The sequence below is a fragment of the Nothobranchius furzeri genome, chromosome 1, assembly GCF_043380555.1.
Source record: "Nothobranchius furzeri strain GRZ-AD chromosome 1, NfurGRZ-RIMD1, whole genome shotgun sequence".
Taxonomy (NCBI): Eukaryota; Metazoa; Chordata; class Actinopteri; order Cyprinodontiformes; family Nothobranchiidae; genus Nothobranchius; species Nothobranchius furzeri.
The window spans coordinates 82,672,993-82,699,685 of record NC_091741.1 but is presented as its reverse complement, the minus strand read 5'-3'; the positions used below and the strand labels follow the sequence as shown (position 1 = coordinate 82,699,685).

At 33.3% G+C, this 26,693-nt stretch overlaps 1 protein-coding gene across 5 annotated transcripts in view; it reads right to left on the bottom strand.

Moving 5' to 3' along the window:
* Positions 1 to 26,693, bottom strand: part of drp2 (dystrophin related protein 2) — a 525,275-nt gene that overhangs the window by 208,206 nt on the left and 290,376 nt on the right. The gene's annotated exons all lie outside the window — the stretch shown is intronic.

Below are 26,693 nucleotides of genomic sequence, written 5' to 3'. Positions count from 1 at the left end.
ACATTTTAACGTTTTTAAAAATGAACATTTAAATGTTTTAATGAAAAATGTAACGTTTTAATGAACTTTTAAACGTTTTTAAAAATGAACATTTAAACATTTTAATAAAGAATTTAATGTTTTAATGAACATTTTAACGTTTTAATGAAAATTTTAACATTTTAATGAACCTTTAAACGTTTTAATGAACATTTTAACGTTTTTAAAAATGAACATCCTAACGTTTTAATGAACATTTTAACATTTTAATGAAGAATTTAACGTTTTAAGGAATATTTTAATGTCTTAATGAACATTTTCACGTTTTCATTAGCATTTAAACGTTTTGATGAACATTTTAACGTTTTAATGGACATTTAAACCCTTTATGAAGATTCTAACGTTTTTTAAAATGAACATTTCAATGTTTGAATGAAGAATTTAACGTTTTAATGGACATTTAAACGTTTTCATGAACATTTTAACGTTTTTAAAAATGAAGATTTTAACGTTTTATTGAACCTATAAACGTTTTTAACAATGCACATTTAAACGTTTTAATTAATAATTTAATGTTTTAATGGACTTTTAAATGTTTTAATGAAGATTTTAACGTTTTAGAAAAATGAACATTTAAACGTTTTAATGAAGAATTTAATGTTTTAATGAAAATTTTAACATTTTTAAAAACGAACATTCAAACGTTTTAATGAAGATTTATATTCAACAAGCATATATATATTCTGATATATATCAGACATATATATCTTGTTTCTACATGATATCAGAAGGAGACTGCTTGTTTCTACATGATATCAGAAGGAGACTGCTTGCTTCTTTATGATGTCAGAAGGAGACTGCTTGTTTCTTTATGATGTCAGAAGGAGACTGCTTGTTTCTACATGATATCAGGAGACTGCTTGTTTCGACATGATATCAGAAGGAGACTGCTTGCTTCTTTATGATGTCAGACGGAGACTGCTTGTTTCAAAAATGAACATTTTAACGTTTTAATGAAGATTTTAAGGTTTCAATGAAGAATTTAACGTTTGAATGAACATTTAAACATTTTAATGAACATTTTAACGTTTTTAAAAATGAACATTTAAATGTTTTAATGAACATTTTAACGTTTTTTAAAATGAAAATTTCAATGTTTTCATGAAGAATTTAACGTTTTAATGGACATTTAAACGTTTTCATGAACATTTTAACGTTTTTAAAAATGAAGATTTTAACGTTTTATTGAACCTATAAACGTTTTTAAAAATGAACATTTAAACGTTTTAATGAATAATTTAATGTTTTAATGGACTTTTAAATGTTTTAATGAACATTTTAACGTTTTAAAAAATGAACATTTAAACGTTTTAATGAACGTTTTTAAAAATGAACATTTCAATGTTTTAATGAAAAATGAAACGTTTTAATGAACTTTTAAACATTTTTAAAAATGAACATTTAAACATTTTAATGAAGAATTTAACGTTTTAATGGACACTTAAACGTTTTCATTAACATTTTTACATTTTAATGAAGATTTTAACGTTTTATTGAACCTATAAACGTTTTTAAAAATGAACATTTAAACATTATAATGAAGATTTTAATGTTTTAATGGACATTTAAACGTTTTAATGAAGATTTTAACGTTTAAATGGACATTTAAATGTTTAATGAAGATTTTAATGTTTTTAAAAATGAACATTTAAAAGTTTTAATGAAGAATTTAATGTTGTAATGAACATTTTAACGTTTTAAAAAATGAACATTTAAACGTTTTAATGGCGATTTCAACGTTTTAATGATGATTTTAACGTTTTTAAAAAAGGAACATTCAAACGTTTTAATGAAGATTTATATTCAACAAGCATATATATATTCTGATATATATCAGACATATATATCTTGTTTCGAAATGATATCAGAAGGAGACTGCTTGTTTCTACATGATATCAGAAGGAGACTGGTTGTTTCTACATGATATCAGAAGGAGACTGCTTGTTTCTACGTGATATCAGAAGGAGACTGCTTGCTTCTTTATGATGTCAGACGGAGACTGCTTGTTTCAAAAAATGAACATTTAAACGCTTTAATGAAGATTTTAACGTTGTAATGAAGAATTTAACATTTTAATGAACATTTAAACATTTTAATGAACATTTTAACGTTTTTAAAAATGAACATTAAAACGTTTTAATGAACATTTTAACTTCCTTTAAAATGAACATTTAAATGTTTTAATGAAAAATGTAATGTTTTGATGAAGCTTTAAACGTTTTTTAAAATGAACATTTAAACATTTTAATAAAGAATTTAATGTTTTAATGGACATTTAAACGTTTTCATGAACATTTTAACGTTTTTAAAAATGAAGATTTTAACGTTTTAATGAAGATTTTAGCGTTTTAATGAACATTTAAACGTTTTAATGAACATTTTAATGTTTTAATGAAGAATTTAATGTTTTAATGAAGATTTATATTCAACAAGCATATATATATTCTGATACATATCAGACATATATATCTTATTTCTACATGATATCAGAAGGAGACTGCTTGTTTCTACATGATATCAGAAGGAGACTGCTTGTTTCTTTATGATGTCAGACGGAGACTGCTTGTTTCAAAAATGAACATGTTAACGTTTTAATGAAGATTTTAAGGTTTTAATGAAGAATTTAATGTTTGAATGAACATTTAAACATTTTAATGAACATTTTAACGTTTTTAAAAATGAACATTTAAACGTTTTAATGAACATTTTAACGTTTTTTAAAATGAACATTTCAATGTTTTAATGAAGAATTTAACGTTTTAATGGACATTTAAACGTTTTCATGAACATTTTAACGTTTTTAAAAATGAAGAATTTAACGTTTTATTGAACCTATAAACGTTTTTAAAAATGAACATTTAAACGTTTTAATGAATAATTTAATGTTTTAATGGACTTTGAAATGTTTTAATGAACATTTTAACGTTTTAAAAAATGAACATTTAAACGTTTTAATGAACATTTTAACGTTTTTAAAAATGAACATTTAAATGTTTTAATGAAAAATGTAACGTTTTAATGAACTTTTAAACGTTTTTAAAAATGAACATTTAAACATTTTAATAAAGAATTTAATGTTTTAATGAACATTTTAACGTTTTAATGAAAATTTTAACATTTTAATGAACCTTTAAACGTTTTAATGAACATTTTAACGTTTTTAAAAATGAACATCCTAACGTTTTAATGAACATTTTAACATTTTAATGAAGAATTTAACGTTTTAAGGAATATTTTAATGTCTTAATGAACATTTTCACGTTTTCATTAGCATTTAAACGTTTTGATGAACATTTTAACGTTTTAATGGACATTTAAACCCTTTATGAAGATTCTAACGTTTTTTAAAATGAACATTTCAATGTTTTAATGAAGAATTTAACGTTTTAATGGACATTTAAACGTTTTCATGAACATTTTAATGTTTTTAAAAATGAAGATTTTAACGTTTTATTGAACCTATAAACGTTTTTAACAATGCACATTTAAACGTTTTAATTAATAATATAATGTTTTAATGGACTTTTAAATGTTTTAATGAAGATTTTAACGTTTTAGAAAAATGAACATTTAAACGTTTTAATGAAGAATTTAATGTTTTAATGAAAATTTTAACATTTTTAAAAACGAACATTCAAACATTTTAATGAAGATTTATATTCAACAAGCATATATATATTCTGATATATATCAGACATATATATCTTGTTTCTACATGATATCAGAAGGAGACTGCTTGTTTCTACATGATATCAGAAGGAGACTGCTTGCTTCTTTATGATGTCAGACGGAAACTGCTTGTTTCAAAAAATGAACATTTTAACGTTTTAATGAAGATTTTAACATTTTAATGAAGAATTTAACATTTTAATGAACATTTAAACATTTTAATGAACATTTTAACGTTTTTAAAAATGAACATTTAAACGTTTTAATGAACATTTTAATGTTTTTAAAAATGAACATTTAAATGTTTTAATGAAAAATGTAACGTTTTAATGAACCTTTAAACGTTTTTAAAAATGAACATTTAAACATTTGTTACGACACCTGGGTTTTACGATGGTTGGTCGTATTATTATTATTACTATTTAGTCAGAATTTGTTCCCCTGTTTTGGTAGTTTTCTTCCCATTGTTTTGTTTTCTTTTGGAGTGACAACACCAGACCCAGAGACAAGATGGCTGCCTCCAAGCTGTTGTCCAGTAACCATGGAAACCACAATGAGCACAGGCAGCCTCATCACCAGTGGATCCCTCCTCAGTTCTTCAGGTGGAAGCAATTGGACTAATCGTTTTCTCTGGATCTGGAAAGGATAAAAGGCTGGAAGAACTTTCATTCTAGGAGCTACTTGTAACCAAGTAGACTCCCTTTGGGCTGGTTTCAGGGTTTTAGAAGTTTAAACATCTTGAAAGAAAATAATTCCTCAGCTTTTATTAAGTCTCTCTTTGGGTTTAGTAATTACTTTTGGTAAAAGAACTACAGTGGTCACTGTTAGAGTTTGAGAGTCTTTTGTGGTTAATTTGCTGAATTATTATGTAGAAGGTGAAAGCTTCTTTAGGTTTTGGAAATAACCCTGAGTCTTTTAGTTAATCCATTCCACATCTTTCTTTCTTTTGTACCATCCTGTTGGACACTTAGGTCTGAATGGTTTTCTTTTGGTGCTGCCAGTTAAAATATCTGAGCCTTAGTCTCCTGCTTTATTTTATATGAACATTGGACTCTCTGAGTTTTATGGGCTGTGTTAGTGTATTTCTGTTAGGATTTCCAGCCCGTGATTTTGTGTTATCCTCTAATGTTTTAATAAATTTGTTTTTCTTTACACAAGTTACTTCTTTCCTCCCTGGTTTCCCCTCCCTGAAGAAGGTAAAACGTAACACATTTTAATGAAGAATTTAACATTTTAATGGACATTTAAACGTTTTCATTAACGTTTTAACGTTTTAATGAAGATTTTAACGTTTTATTGAACCTATAAACGTTTTTAAAAATGAACATTTAAACATTTTAATGAAGATTTTAATGTTTTAATGGACATTTAAACGTTTTAATGAAGATTTTAACGTTTAAATGGACATTTAAATGTTTAATGAAGATTTTAATGTTTTTAAAAATGAACATTTAAAAGTTTTAATGAAGAATTTAATGTTGTAATGAACATTTTAACGTTTTAAAAAATGAACATTTAAACGTTTTAATGGCGATTTCAACGTTTTAATGATGATTTTAACGTTTTTAAAAAAGGAACATTCAAACGTTTTAATGAAGATTTATATTCAACAAGCATATATATATTCTGATATATATCAGACATATATATCTTGTTTCGAAATGATATCAGAAGGAGACTGCTTGTTTCTACATGATATCAGAAGGAGACTGGTTGTTTCTACATGATATCAGAAGGAGACTGCTTGTTTCTACGTGATATCAGAAGGAGACTGCTTGCTTCTTTATGATGTCAGACGGAGACTGCTTGTTTCAAAAAATGAACATTTAAACGCTTTAATGAAGATTTTAACGTTGTAATGAAGAATTTAACATTTTAATGAACATTTAAACATTTTAATGAACATTTTAACGTTTTTAAAAATGAACATTAAAACGTTTTAATGAACATTTTAACTTCCTTTAAAATGAACATTTAAATGTTTTAATGAAAAATGTAATGTTTTGATGAAGCTTTAAACGTTTTTTAAAATGAACATTTAAACATTTTAATAAAGAATTTAATGTTTTAATGGACATTTAAACGTTTTCATGAACATTTTAACGTTTTTAAAAATGAAGATTTTAACGTTTTAATGAAGATTTTAGCGTTTTAATGAACATTTAAACGTTTTAATGAACATTTTAATGTTTTAATGAAGAATTTAATGTTTTAATGAAGATTTATATTCAACAAGCATATATATATTCTGATACATATCAGACATATATATCTTATTTCTACATGATATCAGAAGGAGACTGCTTGTTTCTACATGATATCAGAAGGAGACTGCTTGTTTCTTTATGATGTCAGACGGAGACTGCTTGTTTCAAAAATGAACATGTTAACGTTTTAATGAAGATTTTAAGGTTTTAATGAAGAATTTAATGTTTGAATGAACATTTAAACATTTTAATGAACATTTTAACGTTTTTAAAAATGAACATTTAAACGTTTTAATGAACATTTTAACGTTTTTTAAAATGAACATTTCAATGTTTTAATGAAGAATTTAACGTTTTAATGGACATTTAAACGTTTTCATGAACATTTTAACGTTTTTAAAAATGAAGAATTTAACGTTTTATTGAACCTATAAACGTTTTTAAAAATGAACATTTAAACGTTTTAATGAATAATTTAATGTTTTAATGGACTTTGAAATGTTTTAATGAACATTTTAACGTTTTAAAAAATGAACATTTAAACGTTTTAATGAACATTTTAACGTTTTTAAAAATGAACATTTAAATGTTTTAATGAAAAATGTAACGTTTTAATGAACTTTTAAACGTTTTTAAAAATGAACATTTAAACATTTTAATAAAGAATTTAATGTTTTAATGAACATTTTAACGTTTTAATGAAAATTTTAACATTTTAATGAACCTTTAAACGTTTTAATGAACATTTTAACGTTTTTAAAAATGAACATCCTAACGTTTTAATGAACATTTTAACATTTTAATGAAGAATTTAACGTTTTAAGGAATATTTTAATGTCTTAATGAACATTTTCACGTTTTCATTAGCATTTAAACGTTTTGATGAACATTTTAACGTTTTAATGGACATTTAAACCCTTTATGAAGATTCTAACGTTTTTTAAAATGAACATTTCAATGTTTTAATGAAGAATTTAACGTTTTAATGGACATTTAAACGTTTTCATGAACATTTTAACGTTTTTAAAAATGAAGATTTTAACGTTTTATTGAACCTATAAACGTTTTTAACAATGCACATTTAAACGTTTTAATTAATAATATAATGTTTTAATGGACTTTTAAATGTTTTAATGAAGATTTTAACGTTTTAGAAAAATGAACATTTAAACGTTTTAATGAAGAATTTAATGTTTTAATGAAAATTTTAACATTTTTAAAAACGAACATTCAAACATTTTAATGAAGATTTATATTCAACAAGCATATATATATTCTGATATATATCAGACATATATATCTTGTTTCTACATGATATCAGAAGGAGACTGCTTGTTTCTACATGATATCAGAAGGAGACTGCTTGCTTCTTTATGATGTCAGACGGAAACTGCTTGTTTCAAAAAATGAACATTTTAACGTTTTAATGAAGATTTTAACATTTTAATGAAGAATTTAACATTTTAATGAACATTTAAACATTTTAATGAACATTTTAACGTTTTTAAAAATGAACATTTAAACGTTTTAATGAACATTTTAATGTTTTTAAAAATGAACATTTAAATGTTTTAATGAAAAATGTAACGTTTTAATGAACCTTTAAACGTTTTTAAAAATGAACATTTAAACATTTGTTACGACACCTGGGTTTTACGATGGTTGGTCGTATTATTATTATTACTATTTAGTCAGAATTTGTTCCCCTGTTTTGGTAGTTTTCTTCCCATTGTTTTGTTTTCTTTTGGAGTGACAACACCAGACCCAGAGACAAGATGGCTGCCTCCAAGCTGTTGTCCAGTAACCATGGAAACCACAATGAGCACAGGCAGCCTCATCACCAGTGGATCCCTCCTCAGTTCTTCAGGTGGAAGCAATTGGACTAATCGTTTTCTCTGGATCTGGAAAGGATAAAAGGCTGGAAGAACTTTCATTCTAGGAGCTACTTGTAACCAAGTAGACTCCCTTTGGGCTGGTTTCAGGGTTTTAGAAGTTTAAACATCTTGAAAGAAAATAATTCCTCAGCTTTTATTAAGTCTCTCTTTGGGTTTAGTAATTACTTTTGGTAAAAGAACTACAGTGGTCACTGTTAGAGTTTGAGAGTCTTTTGTGGTTAATTTGCTGAATTATTATGTAGAAGGTGAAAGCTTCTTTAGGTTTTGGAAATAACCCTGAGTCTTTTAGTTAATCCATTCCACATCTTTCTTTCTTTTGTACCATCCTGTTGGACACTTAGGTCTGAATGGTTTTCTTTTGGTGCTGCCAGTTAAAATATCTGAGCCTTAGTCTCCTGCTTTATTTTATATGAACATTGGACTCTCTGAGTTTTATGGGCTGTGTTAGTGTATTTCTGTTAGGATTTCCAGCCCGTGATTTTGTGTTATCCTCTAATGTTTTAATAAATTTGTTTTTCTTTACACAAGTTACTTCTTTCCTCCCTGGTTTCCCCTCCCTGAAGAAGGTAAAACGTAACACATTTTAATGAAGAATTTAACATTTTAATGGACATTTAAACGTTTTCATTAACGTTTTAACGTTTTAATGAAGATTTTAACGTTTTATTGAACCTATAAACGTTTTTAAAAATGAACATTTAAACATTTTAATGAAGATTTTAATGTTTTAATGGACATTTAAACGTTTTAATGAAGATTTTAACGTTTTAATGGACATTTAAATGTTTTAATGAAGATTTTAATGTTTTTAAAAATGAACATTTAAAAGTTTTAATGAAGAATTTAATGTTTTAATGAACATTTTAACGTTTTAAAAAATGAACATCCAAACGTTTTAATGAAGATTTATATTCAACAAGCATATATATATTCTGATATATATCAGACATGTATATCTTGTTTCTACATGATATCAGAAGGAGACTGCTTGTTTCTACATGATATCAGAAGGAGACTGCTTGCTTCTTTATGATGTCAGAAGGAGACTGCTTGTTTCAAAAAATGAACATTTAAATGCTTTAATGAAGATTTTAACGTTGTAATGAAGAATTTAACATTTTAATGAACATTTAAACATTTTAATGAACATTTTAACGTTTTTAAAAATGAACATTTAAACGTTTTAATGAACATTTTAACTTTTTTTAAAATGAACATTTAAATGTTTTAATGAAAAATGTCATGTTTTGATGAACCTTTAAACGTTTTTAAAAATGAACATTTAAACATTTTAATAAAGAATTTAACGTTTTAATGGACATTTAAACGTTTTCATGAACATTTTAACGTTTTAATGAAGATTTTAACGTTTTAATGAATAATTTAACGTTTTAATGAACATTTTAATGTTTTAATGAAGAATTTAATATTTTAATGAAGATTTATAGTCAACAAGCATATATATATTCTGATATATATCAGACATATATATCTTATTTCTACATGATATCAGAAGGAGACTGCTTGTTTCTACATGATATCAGAAGGAGACTGCTTGTTTCTTTATGATATCAGAAGGAGACTGCTTGTTTCTTTATGATGTCAGAAGGAGACTGCTTGCTTCTTTATGATGTCAGAGGCAGACTGCTTGCTTCTTTATGATGTCAGAGGCAGACTGCTTGTTTCTTTATGATGTCAGAGGCAGACTGTTTGTTTCTTTATGATGTCAGAGGCAGACTGTTTGTTTCTTTATGATGTCAGAAGGAGACTGCTTGTTTCTACATAATATCAGGAGACTATTGCTTCTTTATGATGTCAGACGGAGACTGCTTGTTTCAAAAAATGAACATTTAAATGCTTTAATGAAGATTTTAACGTTGTAATGAAGAATTTAACATTTTAATGAACATTTAAACATTTTAATGAACATTTTAACGTTTTTAAAAATGAACATTTAAACGTTTTAATGAACATTTTAACTTTTTTTAAAATGAACATTTAAATGTTTTAATGAAAAATGTCATGTTTTGATGAACCTTTAAACGTTTTTAAAAATGAACATGTAAACATTTTAATAAAGAATTTAACGTTTTAATGGACATTTAAACGTTTTCATGAACATTTTAACATTTTTAAAAATGAAGATTTTAACGTTTTAATGAAGATTTTAACGTTTTAATGAACATTTAAACGTTTTAATGAACATTTTAATGTTTTAATGAACATTTTAATGTTTTAATGAAGAATTTAATGTTTTAATGAAGATTTATATTCAACAAGCATATATATATTCTGATATATATCAGACATATATATCTTATTACATGATATCAGAAGGAGACTGCTTGTTTCTACATGATATCAGAAGGAGACTGCTTGTTTCTACATGATATCAGAAGGAGACTGCTTGTTTCTTTATGATGTCAGAAGGAGACTGCTTGCTTCTTTATGATGTCAGAGGCAGACTGTTTGTTTCTTTATGATGTCAGAAGGAGACTGCTTGTTTCTACATAATATCAGAAGGAGACTACTTGCTTCTTTATGATGTCAGACGGAGACTGCTTGTTTCAAAAAATGAACATTTAAATGCTTTAATGAAGATTTTAACGTTGTAATGAAGAATTTAACATTTTAATGAACATTTAAACATTTTAATGAACATTTTAACGTTTTTAAAAATGAACATTTAAACGTTTTAATGAACAGTTTAACTTTTTTTAAAATGAACATTTAAATGTTTTAATGAAAAATGTCATGTTTTGATGAACCTTTAAACGTTTTTAAAAATGAACATTTAAACATTTTAATAAAGAATTTAACGTTTTAATGGACATTTAAACGTTTTCATGAACATTTTAACATTTTTAAAAATGAAGATTTTAACGTTTTAATGAAGATTTTAACGTTTTAATGAACATTTAAACGTTTTAATGAACATTTTAATGTTTTAATGAAGAATTTAATGTTTTAATGAAGATTTATATTCAACAAGCATATATATATTCTGCTATATATCAGACATATATATCTTATTTCTACATGATATCAGAAGGAGACTGCTTGTTTCTACATGATATCAGAAGGAGACTGCTTGTTTCTTTATGATGTCAGAAGGAGACTGCTTGTTTCTACATGATATCAGAAGGAGACGTTGGTTACGTATTGTAACCCCAGATTCTATGAGTCTAGTCGCAGCCCTTAAGCTAGCTGCTATTGGAAGGATGATCTCCGCATCAGCCAATCATGAAGAGCTTAAATGTACGCCCACCAATAGTGGGCCCCCTCGTGGTATATAACCGCAGTGACCCCACTGCTCGCCTCCTTTTTCTCTTCATGCCAAGCTGAGAGCTTCTTAAAGAGCAAATTTATCCAGAAATAGCAAGATTATCCGAGAAGACTTACCAGCCATGTCCAGCGACGCCAGACCCTGCCCGACCTGCCAGTCGGGCTCCATTTCCAGCGGAGACCTGCACGCTAAGTGTGAGGTCTGTCTCGGGGCTCACCACGCTGGCCTGGCCTTGACCCCGCAGGCCTCGTGCCCGTTCTGTGCCGATCTGCCCGTGGCAGAGAAGATTCGCCGGGTCGAGTACTTCACTCCCGCCGCCGACGAAGAATTTCCGGTGGCTGACTCGTACCCGCTGGACAAGGCGTTGGATTTCTTCGACGCCGGTCAGGAGCCGGCTGGCTTCAACCGGCTGGATGACGTCACCGACAGCGAGAACTACGACGAGGCGGCATCCCTCCTAGACATAACGGAGGTCGATGAGCTCCGCCCAGCGGGTCCTTCTGCCCCAGTGGCTTCTCGCTCCTCCCTGCCAGCAGTAAGAGCACTGCTCCAGGAGCTGCCCGCCATCATTTCTGCGGCAGCAGCCCACAAGGGGCTAGCTGTGCCAGAACCAGCCCCGCCTGAAGCGAATGATTTGGCGGGAATCTTCGGGGCAACTCAGACACGCTGTCTAGACCCTGTCTGGCCGCGCTTCCCTGCTGCTATGAGCTGCTGGTCTGCCGCCTTCTCCGAGCCTGCCAAACTCAAGGCACCAGTCTCCACCTTTGCGCCCATCACCAAGGTCGAGGGGTTTTCCGACCAAGGCTGGCCGTCCGTTCCTCCGCTAGAGCCGGACTTGGCCTCGCTGTTTGGCGCCAAGAACCACCTCGCTGGCCCGCGAGCTGTTCCCGCTTCAAAACATGACCAGCTGCTGACGCGGCTCACCGACCGCGCACATCAGTGTGCCTTTCAGACCGGCGCTGCAGGGAATAACATCGCCCTCCTTGCCTTCGGCGTCTCGAGGATGATGGAGGAGCTGGAAGCCCCCGAGGAGTCGAAGGCCGTCATTACTAAGACTGCTGATGCTATCCTCAATTTGTGTGCTGCTGTGCTCACCGGTTCTGCTCGCATCGCTGCCTGGCAGACCCTCATCCAGCGAGCGATCTGGCTCAAGGCCCTGCCCCCCATTCCGGAGCATCTGCAAAGGGAGATGCTGGACGGCCCCATCACCACCGATGTTCTGTTTGGTCCCCATCTTAGGGGCGTCATTGAGAGGGCTCAGAAGACGGCCGAACTATCGGCTACGGTACGAGACCTGGTTCACCCTCGGTCAGCCTCGCACTCCGGCCGTTCTGCCAGAGGATGGGACAAACGGCGCGCAAGCTTCAAACGCCCAGCTGCACCGTCCACTCCACGGAGCCGGCCTCCCGCTTCGGCTCCACATCAGCGGGACCAGCGAGATGGCGGGCAACGGTTCCGGCGGGGCCAGCAGACGCCGTCTTGGCAGTCCCAGGTGCACGAGCCTCGCCGAAAGCAGCCACGGAAGTGACTCTTTGGGGGGAATGTGTGTGTACATGATTGTAATGTTGATGTTGGTTTTGAAATAAAACCCAAAACATGTCACTCAAAGAGCACAATCCTACAGTCCTCCGCAGAATCTCCTGCCGAGTTCTCACACATGTTCCCCACACCAAGCACTGCTGCACGCACACATGTTCCTGCAGGCAGTCATAATATACGGCCAACCGTAAGGGTGCGCTCCATTGGCGCTCTGGCCCCAGCATCCGGCCGGGCCCAACTCTCACCACATCGACGGGTGGGGCGAGATGTCAGGTCGCTGTCTCGACCACGCGCGGCGGCACAGTGCGCGGCTTCGTCCGCTGGCACTTTGTCGCCCCCGTGCACAGGCTCGGCTCCCACTCGTCCTTCACTTTCGGACTCCACGCTCCGCGGTGCGGACCAGCCTGTTCCAGCTGTTTCGCACCCGCCCTTTCGAGCGCAGCCCTCCATGGGTCGCCCCCAGTTCTCTGGTACGGGCGACGGCGGTAAGGGCGCATGCACAACCCTCAGTCGTTGCTCACGTGACCGCGCACACGCGTCCTCTGTCGGAACGCGCGCACGAGTGGCGCCGCCTTTGTATCATGAGCAAATGGATTTCGGACACCATTCATTGCGGTCACACACTTCACTTTCAGGTCACTCCACCTCCCTTCAACGGGATCGTGGAGACGACGTTCACATCGCAAGTACAGTCTCAGGCTCTAGAGCTGGAGTTGCGGGAACTTCTGTCCAAGGACGCTATTTCACGAGTCCCTCGCGGACAAGAGCTCTCGGGCTTCTACTCCCGCTACTTCATAGTACCGAAGAAGTCGGGAGGAATGAGACCGATTCTCGACCTGTCCCTGTTCAACTGCTCCATAGCAGTAATGCATTTCCGCATGTTAACGATGAGACAAGTCCTGGAATATGTGCGCCCTGGGGATTGGTTCACGTCAATCGACCTGAAAGACACATACTTCCACATACCAGTAATTCCGAATCACCGGAAGTTTCTGCGTTTTTCGTTCAAGGGAGTTCAATATCAGTTCAATCGCCTCCCTTTCGGCTACTCGCTAGCCCCGCGCACCTTCTCCAAATGTCTGGAGACCGCGCTGCAGCCACTGCGCACGGAGGGAATGAGGGTTTTATTTTACTTGGACGATCTTCTCCTGTGCGCTCGGTCCAAGGACGAGGCGTCACAGCAAACCAGGAGGTTGACAGAGCATCTGTCGACCCTGGGGTTTTCTATAAACTGGGAAAAGAGCTCCGTTCTTCAATCCCAGTCGATTGTGTATCTCGGGGTGGAGTTGGACGCCTCCCTGATGAGAGCACGTTTGTCGCCTGCAAGAGCGGCAGATCTCTCCACGGTGATCTCCCGTGTACAACCCCGCAAGATCGTGAGAGCCCTGTTAGTCATGAAACTCCTGGGCATGATGTCCGCAGCCCACGCTGTGGTACCGCTAGGCTTGCTGCACACGAGGCGCTTGCAACGTTGGTTCACCCGCCTCCGGGTGCACCCGATACGTCAGAAGAGACGTATGTTGAGGATTCCCCCTTCAGTGGGCGGGGACCTCGCTCACTGGGGGAACCCCTGCATCCTCTCACGCGGGGTTCCCATCGGACGTCCTGCGTCACACGTATCTGTGTTTACGGATGCGTCACTGTCGGGGTGGGGGGGCACGTGCTTGTCCCATACGGTGGCGGATCGTTGGCCCTCCCACACGCACGAGCACATAAATGTGTTGGAGCTTATGACAGTGAGGAATGTGATCAGACACTTTGCTGCCCTTCTCGAGGGCCGTCATGTCGAAGTTCACACAGACAACCAGGTGGCGGCAGCCTACATAAATCGCCAAGGGGGAGTTCGATCCCTCCCTCTGTTGCGTGTCGCCACAGATTTACTGTGTTGGACACATGTCCACCTGCTGTCCATCAGGGCCATCTACATTGTGGGGGTCCTGAATGTAGCGGCAGACATCCTGTCGAGAGGGGGACCCCGCGACTCCGACTGGCGTCTGCATCCCGCACTGATATCACAGATCTGGATCAGGTTCGGGGAACCGTCTGTGGATCTGTTTGCGGCTCGCGAAAACGCTCAGTGTCGCCTGTGGTTTTCCCTGAGTCCCCGGGACGGACCCCCGCTCAGGGCGGACGCCTTCTCACACCAGCCCTGGCCTCGAGCGCTCCTTTATGCGTTTCCACCAGTCCCTCTGATTCCCCGTCTCTTAGACCGAATTCGGTCGGAACGGCTCTCGGTGATTCTGGTGGCTCCCAGGCGCTTGTCCGCGTCATGGTTTCCGGACCTGCAAGCGCTAGTGTCCGGCTCCCCGTGGAGGCTCCCGTGGAGGGCGGACGCCCTTCTCCAGGTGGATGGGATAATCAAACATCCTCCGGAAATAGGCCAACGGCTGTGGGTCTGGCCGCTGAGCGGTCACGCTTAGAGGCTTCTGGGCTGCCGCATGATGTGGTCGCCACGATTCAGAGTGCGCGGGCGCCCTCTACCATTGCGTCTTACGCTGCTAAATGGGCAGCTTTCCAGAAATGGTGCACAGAGCGGAATGTTCAAGCGCTCTCCTGCCAGCTGGCGGATGTCCTGTCGTTTCTGCAGATACTGATGGACAGGGGCCTCGCCTTCAGCACTATTAAAACATATGCTGCAGCCATCTCATCCTGTCATCAAGGGTTTGGAGATAGATCTGTTTTCAATCATCCCCTCACAAAACGTTTTCTAAAAGGTGTCAGGAGGAACAGACCTGTGTCCCGCCCGCTTTTTCCCCAGTGGGATCTAACGGTGGTTCTGCACGGCTTATCCAAAGCCCCATTTGAACCCTTGGACCAGGTCTCACTCAAGTTCCTGTCACTTAAAACTGCATTGCTGCTAGCGCTAGCATCAGTTAAGAGAGTGAGTGACCTGACCGCCCTTTCAGTGGCTCCCGCATGCCTCAGGATCCGGGAAGATGGCGGGTCTGCTGTTTTATGCCCCAATCCAGCCTTTGTGCCCAAAAGCATTAATGCTTCCTTCAAGTCCAGGTCAATTTCATTGGCTGGACTTTTTCCTCCTCCCCATAATTCTGAGGAGGAGGCGGCTTCTCACCTTCTCTGCCCGGTGCGCGCGCTTGTACGGTATGTGTCACGCACTTCAGGGATTCGTCGTTCACAAAACCTGTTTGTGCACTACAGGGAGTCTTCCCTTGGTCAGGCGCTGACGGCCCAGCGTCTTTCACACTGGCTGTGTGACGCCATTTCCCTCGCTTACACGTCATCGGGGCAGGTTTCCCCTGAGGCACTCAGGGCTCACTCAGCCAGGGGGATTTCCTCTTCGATGGCGCACCACAGTGGTGTGTCGATGGAAGACATTTGTCAGGCTGCTTCATGGGCTTCACCCTGTTCCTTTACTCGTTATTATTTACGGGATGTGTCTTCAGGTTCCATCACTCGTTCAGTGCTTGGACCCCAGCAGGCTGAATGAATGCTTATGACGCCTCATTGGCCTTGCTGAGATGGATTTCATCCTCTCGTGGATGATGTTTTTTTAGTGGGGGCCCTTCTTTTATCGTGGCTGCCTCAGTCTTTAAGCCTGGTCTGAGGCTGAACCTCCCTCACTAAAGGAGATTGATTGGGTGTGTCCATTGGTTGTGTTAACCAGTGTGGCGTAAACCCATCCAGCTGCGCTTTATTCCAATAGCAGCTCGCTTAAGGGCTAAGACTAGATGAAATAGAACGTTGGTTAAGTATTGTAACCCCAGATTCTATGAGTCTAGTCGCAGCCCTTAAGCCACTTGGCCCCACTGGTTATGATGGAATAAGAGCCATTGGAGGCGAGCAGTGGGGTCACTGCGGTTATATACCACGAGGGGGCCCACTATTGGTGGGCGTACATTTAAGCTCTTCATGATTGGCTGATGCGGAGATCATCCTTCCAATAGCAGCTCGCTTAAGGGCTGCGACTAGACTCATAGAATCTGGGGTTACAATACGTAACCAACGTTTCTTTATGATATAAGAAGGAGACTGCTTGTTTCTACATAATATCAGAAGGAGACTGCTTGTTTCTTTATGATGTCAGAAGGAGACTGCTTGTTTCTTTATGATGTCAGAAGGAGACTGCTTGTTTCTACATGATATCAGAAGGAGACTGCTTGTTTCTTTATGATATCAGAAGGAGACTGCTTGCTTCTTTATGTCAGAGGCAGACTGCTTGTTTCGACATGATATCAGAAGGAGACTGCTTGCTTCTTTATGATGTCAGACGGAGACTGCTTGTTTCAAAAATGAACATTTTAACGTTTTAATGAAGATTTTAAAGTTTTAATGAAGAATTTAACGTTTGAATGAACATTTAAACATTTTAATGAACATTTTAACGTTTTTAAAAATGAACATTTAAACGTTTTAATGAACAATTTAACGTTTTTTAAAATTAACATTACAATGTTTTAATAAAGAATTTACCGTTTTAATGGACATTTAAACGTTTTCATGAACATTTTAACGTTTTTAAAAATGAAGATTTTAACGTTTTATTGAACCTATAAACGTTTTTAAAAATGAAAATTTAAACGTTTTAATGAATGATTTAATGTTTTAATGAACATTTTAACGTTTTAAAAAATGAACATTTAAACGTTTTAATGAACATTTTAACGTTTTTAAAAATGAACATTTAAATGTTTTAATGAAAAATGAAACGTTTTAATGAACTTTTAAACGTTTTTAAAAATGAACATTTAAACATTTTAATAAAGAATTTAATGTTTTAATGAACATTTTAACGTTTTAATGAACCTTTAAACGTTTTAATGAACATTTTAACGTTTTTAAAAAATGAACATCCTAACGTTTTAATGAACATTTTAACGTTTTAATGAAGAATTTAACGTTTTAAGGAATATTTTAATGTCTTAATGAACATTTTCACGTTTTCATTAACATTTAAACGTTTTGATGAACATTTTAACGTTTTAATGGACATTTAAACCCTTTATGAAGATTCTAACGTTTTTAAAAATGAACATTTAAACGTTTTAATGAAGAATTTAATGCTTTAATGAACATTTTAACGTTTTTAAAAAATGAACATTTAAACGTTTTAATGGAGATTTCAACGTTTTAATGATGATTTTAACGTTTTTAAAAACAAACATTCAAACGTTTTAATGAAGATTTATATTCAACATGCTTCTATATTTTCTGATATATATCAGACATATATTTCTTGTTTCTACATGATATCAGAAGGAGACTGCTTGCTTCTTTATGATGTCAGACGGAGACTGCTTGTTTCAAAAATTGAACATTTTAACGTTTTAATGAAGATTTTAACGTTTTAATGAAGAATTTAACATTTTAATGAACATTTAAACATTTTAATGAACATTTTAACGTTTTTAAAAATGAACATTTAAACGTTTTAATGAACATTTTAACTTTTTTTAAAATGAACATTTAAATGTTTTAATGAAAAATGTAATGTTTTGATGAACCTTTAAACATTTTTAAAAATGAACATTTAAACATTTTAATAAAGAATTTAACGTTTTAATGGACATTTAAACGTTTTCATGAACATTTTAACGTTTTTAAAAATGAAGATTTTAACGTTTTAATGAAGATTTTAAGGTTTTAATGAACATTTAAACGTTTTAATGAACATTTTAATGTTTTAATGAAGAATTTAATGTTTTAATGAAGAATTATATTCAACAAGCATATATATATATTCTGATATATATAAGACATATATTTATCTTATTTCTACATGATATCAGAAGGAGACTGCTTGTTTCTACATGATATCAGAAGGAGACTGCTTGTTTCTTTATGATGTCAGAGGGAGACTGCTTGTTTCAAAAAATGAACATTAAAATGCTTTAATGAAGATTTTAACGTTGTAATGAAGAATTTAACATTTTAATGAACATTTAAACATTTTAATGAACATTTTAACGTTTTTAAAAATGAACATTTAAACGTTTTAATGAACATTTTAACTTTTTTTTAAATGAACATTTAAATGTTTTAATGAAAAATGTAATGTTTTGATGAACCTTTAAACGTTTTTAAAAATGAACATTTAAACATTTTAATAAAGAATTTAACGTTTTAATGGACATTTAAACGTTTTCATGAACATTTTAACATTTTTAAAAATGAAGATTTTAACGTTTTAATGAAGATTTTAACGTTTTAATGAACATTTAAACGTTTTAATGAACATTTTAATGTTTTAATGAAGAATTTAATGTTTTAATGAAGATTATAGTCAACAAGCATATATATATTCTGATATATATCAGACATATATATCTTATTTCTACATGATATCAGTAGGAGACTGCTTGTTTCTACATGATATCAGAAGGAGACTGCTTGTTTCTTTATGATGTCAGAGGCAGACTGCTTGTTTCTTTATGATGTCAGAAGGAGACTGCTTGTTTCTACATGATATCAGGAGACTGCTTGTTTCGACATGATATCAGAAGGAGACTGCTTGCTTCTTTATGATGTCAGACGGAGACTGCTTGTTTCAAAAATGAACATTTTAACGTTTTAATGAAGATTTTAAGGTTTTAATGAAGAATTTAACGTTTGAATGAACATTTAAACATTTTAATGAACATTTTAACGTTTTTAAAAATGAACATTTAAACGTTTTAATGAACATTTTAACGTTTTTTAAAATGAACATTTCAATGTTTTAATGAAGAATTTAACGTTTTAATGGACATTTAAACGTTTTCATGAACATTTTAACGTTTTTAAAATTGAAGATTTTAACGTTTTATTGAACCTATAAACGTTTTTAAAAATGAAAATTTAAACGTTTTAATGAATAATTTAATGTTTTAATGAACATTTTAACGTTTTAAAAATGAACATTTAAACGTTTTAATGAACATTTTAACGTTTTTAAAAATGAACATTTAAATGTTTTAATGAAAAATGAAACATTTTAATGAACTTTTAAACGTTTGCAAAAATGAACATTTAAACATTTTAATAAAGAATTTAATGTTTTAATGAACATTTTAACATTTTAATGAACCTTTAAACGTTTTAATGAACATTTTAACGTTTTTAAAAATGAACATCCTAACGTTTTAATGAACATTTTAACGTTTTAATGAAGAATTTAACGTTTTAAGGAATATTTTAATGTCTTAATGAACATTTTCACGTTTTCATTAACATTTAAACGTTTTGATGAACATTTTAACGTTTTAATGGACATTTAAACCCTTTATGAAGATTCTAACGTTTTTAAAAATGAACATTCAAACGTTTTAATGAAGAATTTAATGCTTTAATGAACATTTTAACGTTTCTAAAAAATGAACATTTAAACGTTTTAATGGAGATTTCAACGTTTTAATGATGATTTTAACGTTTTTAAAAACAAACATTCAAACGTTTTAATGAAGATTTATATTCAACATGCTTATATATTTTCTGATATATATCAGACATATATTTCTTGTTTCTACATGATATCAGAAGGAGACTGCTTGTTTCTACATGATTTCAGAAGGAGACTGCTTGCCCCTTTATGATGTCAGAGGCAGACTGCTTGCTTCTTTATGATGTCAGACGGAGACTGCTTGTTTCAAAAATTGAACATTTTAACGTTTTAATGAAGATTTTAACGTTTTAATTAAGAATTTAACATTTTAATGAACATTTAAACATTTTAATGAACATTTTAACGTTTTTAAAAATGAACATTTAAACGTTTTAATGAACATTTTAACTTTTTTTAAAATGAACATTTAAATGTTTTAATGAAAAATGTAATGTTTTGATGAACCTTTAAACGTTTTAAAAAATGAACATTTAAACATTTTAATAAAGAATTTAAAGTTTTAATGGATATTTAAACGTTTTCATGAACATTTTAACGTTTTTAAAAATGAAGATTTTAACGTTTTAATGAACATTTTAACGTTTTAATGAACATTTAAACATTTTAATGAACATTTTAATGTTTTAATGAAGAATTTAATGTTTTAATGAAGATTTATATTCAACAAGCATATATATCTTCTGATATATATAAGACATATATATCTTATTTCTACATGATATCAGAAGGAGACAGCTTGTTTCTACATGATATCAGAAGGAGACTGCTTGTTTCTTTATGATGTCAGAAGGAGACTGCTTGTTTCTACATGATATCAGAAGGAGACTGCTTGTTTCTTTATGATGTCAGAAGGAGACTGCTTGTTTCTACATGATATCAGAAGGAGACTGCTTGCTTCTTTATGATGTCAGAGGCAGACTGCTTGTTTCTTTATGATGTCAGAAGGAGACTGCTTGTTTCTACATGATATCAGGAGACTGCTTGTTTCGACATGATATCAGAAGGAGACTGCTTGCTTCTTTATGATGTCAGACGGAGACTGCTTGTTTCAAAAATGAACATTTTAACGTTTTAATGAAGATTTTAAGGTTTCAATGAAGAATTTAACGTTTGAATGAACATTTAAACATTTTAATGAACATTTTAACGTTTTTAAAAATGAACATTTAAACGTTTTAATGAACATTTTAACGTTTTTTAAAATGAACATTTCAATGTTTTAATGAAGAATTTAACATTTTAATGGACATTTAAACGTTTTCATGAACATTTTAACGTTTTTAAAAATGAAGATTTTAACGTTTTATTAAACCTATAAATGTTTTTAAAAATGAACATTTAAACGTTTTAATGAATAATTTAATGTTTTAATGGACCTTTAAATGTTTTAATGAACATTTTAACGTTTTAAAAAATGAACATTTAAACGTTTTAATGAACATTTTAACGTTTTTAAAAATGAACATTTAAATGTTTTAATGAAAAATGAAACATTTTAATGAACTTTTAAACATTTTTTAAAATGAACATTTAAACATTTTAATAAAGAATTTAATGTTTTAATGAACATTTTCATGTTTTAATGAACATTTTAATGTTTTAATGAACCTTTAAACGTTTTAATGAACATTTTAACGTTTTTAAAAATGAACATCCTAACGTTTTAATGAACATTTTAACGTTTTAATGAAGAATTTAACGTTTTAAGGAATATTTTAATGTCTCAATGAACATTTTCACATTTTCATTAACATTTAAACGTTTTGATGAACATTTTAACGTTTTAATGGACATTTAAACCCTTTATGAAGATTCTAACGTTTTTAAAAATGAAAATTTAAACGTTTTAATGGAGATTTCAATGTTTTAATGATGATTTTAACGTTTTTAAAAACAAACATTCAAACGTTTTAATGAAGATTTATATTCAACATGCTTATATATTTTCTGATATATATCAGACATATATTTCTTGTTTCTACATGATATCAGAAGGAGACTGCTTGTTTCTACATGATTTCAGAAGGAGACTGCTTGCCCCTTTATGATGTCAGAGGCAGACTGCTTGTTTCTTTATGATGTCAGACGGAGACTGCTTGTTTCAAAAATTGAACATTTTAATGTTTTAATGAAGATTTAAACGTTTTAATGAACATTTAAACGTTTTAATGAAGATGTTAACGTTTTAATGAAGAATTTAACGTTTTAATGAACATTTAAACATTTAATGAACATTTTAACGTTTTTAAAAATGAACATTTAAACGTTTTAATGAACATTTTAACGTTTTAAAAAAATGAACATTTAAATGTTTTAATGAAAAATTTAACGTTTTAATGAACCTTTAAAACATTTTTAAAAATGAACATTTAAACATTTTAATGAAGAATTTAACGTTTTAATGGACATTTAAAACATTTTAATGAACATTTTAACGTTTTAATGAACCTTTAAACGTTTTAATGAACATTTTAACGTTTTTAAAAATTAACATCTTAACGTTTTATTGAACCTACAAACGTTTTTAAAAATGAACGTTTAAACGTTTTAATGAAGATTTTAACATTTTAATGAACATTTTATTGTTTTACTGAACATTTAAACGTTTTAATGAACATTTTAAAGTTTTAACAAAAATTTTAACATTTTGAAGAAACGTTTAACGTTTTTAAAAATGAACATTTAAACGTTTTAATAAAGAATTTAATGTTTTAATGAACATTTTAACGTTTTAATGAACATTTTAACATTTTAATGAACCTTTTAACGTTTTTAAACATGAACATTTAAATGTTTTAATGAAGATTTTAACGTTTTTAAAAATGAACATTTAACCGTTTTAATGAAGTATTTAACGTTTTAATGAACATTTAATGTTTTAATGAAGATTTTAACATTTTTAAAAATGAAGATTTTAACGTTTTATTGAACCTATAAGCGTTTTTAAAAATGAACATTTAAACGTTTTAAAGAAAAATTTAATGATTTAATGGACATTTAAACGTTTTAAGGAAGATTTTAACGTTTTAATGGACATTTAAACGTTTTAATGAAGATTTTAACGTTTTTAAAAATGAACATTTAAACGTTTTAATGAAGAATTTAATGTTTTAATGAAGATTTTAACGTTTTTAAAAAAAATGAACATTTAAACGTTTTAATGGAGATTTCAACGTTTTATTGATTATTTTAACGTTTTTAAAAACGTACATTCAAACATTTAATGAAGATTTATATTCAACAAGCATATATATATTCTGATATATATCAGACATATATATCTTGTTTCTACATGATATCAGAAGGAGACTGCTTGCTTCTTTATGATGTCAGAGGCAGACTGCTTGTTTCTTTATGATGTCAGAAGGAGACGTTTTTTTTCATCAAGTTGACGCAGGGATAGGTAGATCTTGTTGTATTGTTGTTGTGTCCCTTTTTTGTGTCCTTTTGTTTGTTTTTTTTTTTTGTCTTTTTCTGCAGGTCTAGAAGCAGACTCTTGTTCATTGTTTATTTTTGTGGATCCACCCCCCCCTCTCTCTCCCTCCACCCTTTTTCTTCCTTTCTCTTTCACCTCTGTCTCCGTGTCTGGTCGGAATTACAAAGCATTCAACAACAATAACAATAAAGTTTTAAGTATTAGGCGTGACATTAAAAGCAAACGCTTTGATGCTCCACCTGAGAATAAATCTGTAAGGCTTGTCACCAGCATTCAGACATCAATTCTGCTTGCTTCACAGCCAGACAGGACACGTTAAAAAAATAAATAAATAAAAAGAAGGAGACTGCTTGCTTCTTTATGATGTCAAACGGAGACTGCTTGTTTCAAAAAATAAACATTTTAACGTTTTAATGAAGATTTTAACGTTGTAATGAAGATTTTAACGTTTTAATGAACATTTAAACATTTTAATGAACATTTTAACGTTTTTAAAAATGAACATTTAAACGTTTTAATGAACATTTTAACGTTTTTAAAAATGAACATTTAAATGTTTTAATGAACATTTAAACGTTTTAATGAACCTTTAAACGTTTTTAAAAATGAACATTTAAACATTTTAATGAAGAATTGAACGTTGTAATGGACATTTAAACGTTTTCATGAACATTTTAATGTTTTTAAAAATTAAGATTTTAACGTTTTAATGAACATTTAAACGTTTTAATGAACATTTTAACGTTTTAAAAATGAAGACTTTAACGTTTTAATGATGATTTTAACGTTTTTAAAAACGAACATTTAAACATTTTAATGAAGATTTATATTCACCCTCCCCATTGGGTGAGCGGTGGGGGGTGTTGCCGCCCGCGGACTCGTCTCTAGGCCGAATGTGAGATCTAATATGGACTGGGACTGTTAAATTACAAGCAGGGCCAGACCGCTGCGACCGGGAGCCCTGGCCTTCCAGATCAGCGGGACATTAGCTACATGCTAACGCGGTAAAACAACTCCTACGTCATTGCCCTACAACGTTTTATATATATGTCTGATATATATTCTGATATATATCAGACATATATATCTTGTTTCTACATGATATCAGAAAGAGACTGCTGGTTTCTACATGATATCAGAAAGAGACTGCTTGTTTCTACATGATGTCAGAAGGAGACTGCTTGTTTCTTTATGATGTCAGAAGGAGACTGCTTGTTTCTACATGATGTCAGAAGGAGACTGCTTGTTTCTTTATGATGTCAGAAGGAGACTGCTTGTTTCTACATGATATCAGAAGGAGACTCACATCTTATTGCTCATTTAATAAATGTAGCAACAATCCAACCACGCTACAGTGTTATCATATGTCGCCTTTTGACATCTTTAATTGTGCTTCATGATGTCAAACAGGTTTGTTTGAAAGGATTTCCTTCTTTTTAAGGTCTGGCAGAAATCAGGTCTGGATGTGCTCCACACACACTAACCACGGACTCACACGCACATAAACAAAAGCTCTGATATTAAAATCTATCCAGCTGACGTGAAGCAGGCAGAAAAAAAACTTACAGTTAGATCAGTGGTTCCCAAACTTTTTAAGCCGCTCACCCCCTCCTATGTCCCGACCATGTCGACACCCCCCCCCCCAGCCCCCACATCATATATATATATATATATATATATATATATATATATATATATATATATATATATATATATATATATATATATCAGACATCAAGCTAAACAGACAGGGTTAAAAAAAATATGATCAAGCTTTTTCCCATCACTTTCATTTTTTAAATAGTAATTAAAAAACATTCAATACCATTACAATTTCCTTTGATTTAATTTTAAATAAATATTTAGAGTGCCCAGGTAGCACATCAAAAATGCAATTTAACGGTTTTCTTAAAGTAGGAACGTTTAACCTGTGCGGCCAGAGCGCTCTCCTTCCTTCTGCTCTGCGTAAACCTGAGCTGGTCACTTACTTGTGCGTAATCAAATGTCTATGGGGAGAAGTTGGAAAAGAGATAGCCATGAGGTTCACTTTCGCCTCAGACCGACTTACTGCTGTTTTATGGTGTGGCTGAATCTGCGATCCACTGCCACGCGGACTGGAATAACAAATGCTGCAGTAACATGAGTTCAGGTTCGGAGTCACTGGCTGGAGCAGACCCGACCTTAATACGTCATCCCAAAATAGAAGCTAATATCTTAATTTGACCTTGAATGAAAAATGTTGTTATAAAACCTCTTAAAAGTTTTTATCACAGAGGAGGCAGCGTCTTCAGTCTGACGGCGCGCCGGAGTCTACACAGCGTGCGCGCTTATTGAATCTGTGTGTGTGTGTGTGTGTGTGTGTAAGCGCGCGGCACAGCTCTATGAGCCGCTCCAGTCACCGCGTCTCGTTCTTGGCGCTATTTAAACCAATGTTGTAAAATTACTTATGCCCAGTCCAGATGTGCACTTGTGCACCCGTGAGCCGTGGTTCCGCTGGAACGCGTCTGACCTCTGACAGAGGCACTCTGAACTACAGATCTTCAGCACGCTGTTAATAGCCTGAATGGGAATAATTTCTTGATTTATTTTGTTACTGTACATCCACAATGTTCTGTGTGTGAGGTTTACAATGTCAGAACACCTGCATGAGACAGGTGTTAATTACAATCTGCCAGAATGTTTCACCACCTTCAGATTTCTCCAACATCGTTAAAAATGATCAAATACGGAACATATCGGCGTGCGCAGGCCAGAGTGCTGAAGCTCGGCGCATTATTATGAAGCTAGGGCACATGTGGAGGACACACACACACGCACGCAAAAATATACTTGTTTTCAATTACATTTATTGGGCCCACTTACGTTTTCTTAGGCCCACCCACAAATGAGTTTCTGGCTACGCTAATGGTGACATATGACAGACTTCTCTGAGCTCGGCAGCCATTACACTTTTCACCTTGCGCACCCCCTAGCGGCAGCGCGCGCACCACACTTTGGGAATCCCTGAGTTAGATGAACGCAGACTCCCGTCCGCAGGGAAAACACCGGTCTGTCGTCTCCATGGCTACAAGGTAGAGCGACAGTAAGGACAACCAATCACACGTTAGTATGATGCGGCAGAGCCAATCAGTGAGCTTGTAGGCGGGTCTAAGGGAAAATAGCCTTCAGCTTGAGGCGGCTGCCCCCGCATGGTCCTAGTGTCCGATTTGTTTCACAGTATAACAGTTTTGTATGGTAAAATCTGACGAACGACCGGAAAAAGGGCACTTTGGGCACTTCGGAC